The sequence below is a fragment of the Octodon degus genome, unplaced genomic scaffold (assembly GCF_000260255.1).
Source record: "Octodon degus isolate 3935 unplaced genomic scaffold, OctDeg1.0 scaffold00457, whole genome shotgun sequence".
Lineage (NCBI taxonomy): Eukaryota > Metazoa > Chordata > Mammalia > Rodentia > Octodontidae > Octodon > Octodon degus.
This window is the reverse complement of record NW_004525033.1, coordinates 50,255-54,998: the sequence shown is the minus strand read 5'-3', so window position 1 is coordinate 54,998 and position 4,744 is coordinate 50,255.

Below are 4,744 nucleotides of genomic sequence, written 5' to 3'. Positions count from 1 at the left end.
CATCTGATTAGGTCAGTCAAGTCCTCTCAAGATTTATCCTGTAATGCTGTAGCACAGCTTTCAGACCATTTGTCAATGTCAGCCATGTGGCTGGGTCATGGCCATTTCTTGAACAATTTGCTCTCTGTGAAAAACTGAGAGAATGTTTTCTCTCCATGTGACTCTCCTTAGGCACACTCTATGTCATTGATCATGATGGTCTGTAGCCTCGTAAACTCCTTGATCATAAAATTTGGGACACAACTGAGCTCCATGATGGTATATTGTAGTTTCTCCTATGTCTCCAGTCTTCATTGACCTTGAAAGGGTACGGGCAAAAGATTGGCTGTCCTTTAGCCCTTCTATTTCTCTAACTTTTGGTCTGAAATATTAGGTTACTAACCCTCCAGAAAAGAAGCTTATTATTACCCTGAATATAAACATATGCAGTTTAACTGCACTGTCTGTCTAAATATCAAACATCCTAGGCATAACATGAAACAAGTTAGTTTCCATCAAGTATTGATATGTTAAACTTTAACTCCCTACATAATATGGAGAAAAAAATTAAAAACGAAAAATATTTTTAAATATGGATAAACAATTAAATATTTTTACACAGAAATCAAGAAATTCAACCATACACAGCATTGTAGCAGGACAGTCCTGTCACATTCTTTTTTTCTTGAGTCTTTTTTCATTCATTACCACCCTTTTTTTTTTAAACAAACATTTACTTCAGAAACAGTATGGCAAAAATTGGTGTGTCATGACAAGCAATACATATTTAGAAGACCAGAATGACAGGCTTTCCAAGAATAACCCTTCTACTGCACATTGTTATCTTCAGTGCAGCTGCTTGGTTCACAGGTATCGCTATATATAGTTAGACAGAGTGAGAATTCTACCAATTAACTGCTAGTTTCAAAAACCTGCTGGTGTTTCTGAGCATTGCTTTCTTACACATTTTGTACATGTATATGTATGGCTTTGCCCCTGTCATGCTTCCCAGTTTTTCTGCTAGCCCTCTCCTTATTATACAGTCCTCAAGTTCACGCTTTCCTTTTAGTTGTGTTATACCTTTCTATTTATATTTCTTCTTTTGATTTCTATAGGGAGAACATATGATATTTACACATGTGGGTCTTAATTATTTCACTTATGAGTATATCTTCAAGTGGCATCCACTTAAATATAAATCCTTCTAGTTTATCATTCTTTATAGCACAGTAATACTCCATTGTATAAAAATACCACATCTTTTTCATCCATTCCTCAGGTGATGGGCATCTTGGTTGTTTCCAAGATTTGGCTATCACAAATTGTGCTATTTTGGGTCTTTTCTGGTTCTAAACATAGGTACACATATATCACTATGATATGATGTTTTCAGTTACTCCAGGAAAATTCCAAGTAGGGGGATAGATGGTTTGAATGGGATTTCCACTCCTACTTTATTGCGGAGCCTCCACACTGATTTCCTTGATGGTTTCGCCAGACTACATTCCCACTAGCAGTTGAGAAGGTTCCCTTTTCCTCACAGGCACTACAATATTTGTGGTTGGTTGATTTCTTCATCATAGCAATTCCTTGTGGGGTGAGATGATATCACAATGTTGCTTTAATTTGCAATTCATGAATGGCTAGGAATGTGGAGCATTTTATCATAGTTTTATTCACTTCTTTAATTTTGTTCTCTGAAAAGTCTGTGTTCATCTCAGATGCCCATCTCTGGATTGGGTCTTTAAATTTCGAGCCCTAATGTATTTTATTTCTTTATGAATTCTAGAGAGCAGACCTTTGTCAGAGTGCTTATTAACTAAGATTTTTTTGAAATTTGTGTGTAGTCTTTTCACTTTGTTGGTAATTTTTTTGATGTGCAGAATCTTCTCAAATAGAGGAGGTTCCAGTTCTTACTGATTTGTAGTCAGAGCCGTGAGATTTGATTTTTGTTAATGAACCCTTTGCCCACCACTATGTCTTCAAGAGTTCCTACTTCCTCTTCTAGATTTAGTGATTTTGTTTAAATGTTTAGATTTTTAATCAATTTTGACTTTAGGTTACTGCATCGTGATAAATCTGGGTCAATTTTAATTTTCAGCATGTAGAGATCCTATTTTTCCAGCACCATTTCTAAAAGAGGCTGTCTTTCTTCCAGTAAGCTTGTTGGCCCCCTTTCTCAAAGATCAGGTGGCTGAGTGTGATCGTCGAGGCCTCTGCATCTTCTAATCTATTCCATTGATCCTCAGATCTATTTTGTTGCCAGTACCATTCTAATCTTATGACAGCAGCCTTTAGTATAATTTCAAGTCAGGAATTGTAATGCCTCCTGCCTTCTCTTTGTTTTCCAGGATTTCCTTTGCTATTCTACTTCTTTTCTCATTACACATACCTTTTAGGAACAATTTCTCTAGGTCTGGGAAGTATGTTGGTAGTACAGTGATAGAGATTGCATTAAATCTGCACAACAATTCTGGGAGTATGGCCATCTTCACGATGTTTTTTCTTCCTATCCAGGAGCAGAGAATATTTTTCAATTTGTGAAATCTACTACAATCTCTTTATTCAGATTACTATAATTTTCCTTGAAATGATCTTTGACTTCTTTAGTTAGATTAATTCCATGGTATTTCATTTTCCGTGGTGCTATTTTAAAATGTATTATTTCTGTATTTTCCTCTCAGAGTGCTTCTTACACATGTAGAGGAATGATATGGACTTTTGGGAACTGATTTTGAATCTTGCTATGATACTGAATTTGTGTATTAATTCTGGCAGCTTCTTGGTGGAGTTTCTTGGGTCTTCAAATTATAGTATCAGGTCATCTGCAAATAATGATAGTTTCACTTCTTCCTAACTTATTCTTATTACTTTTATTTCTTTCTTTTGTCTAATGGCTCTAGCTAAAAATTCAGAACTATATTGAAAGGAGGAGAGACAGGACATACTTGTCTTCTACCAGATCTGAGAGCAAAAGTTTTCAGTTTTTCCACATTTAGAACATATTAGCCATTGAGTTGTAATAGATGCCTTTTACTAAATTGAACTAGAAGCCACCTACTCCAATTTTGTGTAAGACTTTCAACATGAACGGGTGTTGACCTCTGTCACAAGTGTTTTTGACATCAATTGAGATAATCAGGTGGATTTTAGATTTCGTTCTATTGACATATGGTATTATATGTATAGATTTTCAAATATTAAAACACCCTTGCATCCCTGAAATGAATCCTACCTCGTCATAGTGTATGATCTTCTTGATATTTTGCAGTATTCCATGTGCTAGGATTTTATTGAGTATTTTTGCATCTATGTTCATGAGGGAGATTGGCCTATAGTTCTCTTTTTTACTTGCATCTTTGCCTTGCTTTTGTTTCAGTATAATACTTGCCTCCAGGAATGATTTGGGAGAACAGTTTGCTTTGAATTTCATTGAAGAGTTTGAGGAGTGTGGGATTATATCTTCTGTAAATTCTTTGTAGAATTCAGCTGTGACTCCATCAGGATCTGGACTTTTCTTTGTAGGCAGGATTTTTATTACATTTAGTATTTCATTGGCTGTTACTGGGTTATTGAGAGTGGTTATATCTTCTTGAATCAGTTTTGGTAATTTGTACCTTTCTAGGAAACTGTCCATTTCATCTGTGTCTTCTATTCTGTGAGTGTAAAGATTTTCAAAGTAGCTATTGATAATCTTCTGAATTTCCACTGGGTCTGTGGTAATTACACCCTTTTCCTTATTGCTTGTATTTGAATTTTTTCTTTCCTCTTTTTAATAAGGTTAGTTAGGGTCTTATCTATTTTATTTAATGCTTCAAAGAATCGCCTTTTGAATCCGTTAATTCTTTGAACTGTTCTCTTCATCTTAATTGAATTAAATTCTGCTCTATTCTTTCTTCCTGTCTTTCAGCTCTGGGTTTGGTTTGCTCTTCCTTTTCATGTTGTTGGAGGTGCAGCATTAGGGTGTTTATTTGTTCTGATTCTGTTTTTCCTAAAGTGTGAGTTCACAGCTATAAATTTTATTCTGAGAACTGCTTTCATTGCATCCCATAAATTCCTATAATTTCTGGTTGAATCTTCATTGAATTGCAGATATCGCTGAATTTCTTCTTTAATTTTATCTGTGACCTGTTGATTGCTGAGTAGGGTGTTGTTTAATTTCCCTGTATTTAGGGGAGATTGCTGGTTACTTTTGTTGATTATCAACACAATTCTTTTGTTGATTTCCACTTTCATTGCACTGTGGCCAAATAATGTGCATGGGATAATCTCTGTTTTCTCCCATATACTTAAGCATGACAGATGGAATAGTAAGTGGTCTATTTTAGAAAATGACCCATGCGCAGCCCAAAAAATGTGTGTTCAGCTGTGCTTTGATGAAACACTGAGTGTATATCTACCAACTCTATTTGTTTCAAGCTCCGTTTCTGTTCTGCTACCTCTTGGCTAATTTTTTTGTCTGCTTGAACTATCTTTTTGGGATAGGAGATGTTAACGTCTCCTGTTAGGATTGTGGTATTGGATATTAGATGTTTCATGTCCATTAGGATTTGCCTTATATAGTTGGGTGCTCTCCTGTTTAGTACATAAATATTTATGAGTATTACCTCTTCCTCTTGAATTTTTTCCCAAATCCATATAGAGTGGCCTTCTTTATTTCTTTCTTTTTTTTTTGGTACAAACTTCTGTATTTTTTTTAAGACAACAGAAAATGGAAATATACTTTTTAAAGTTTCTAATACTAGGAGAAGATATCATACAATGT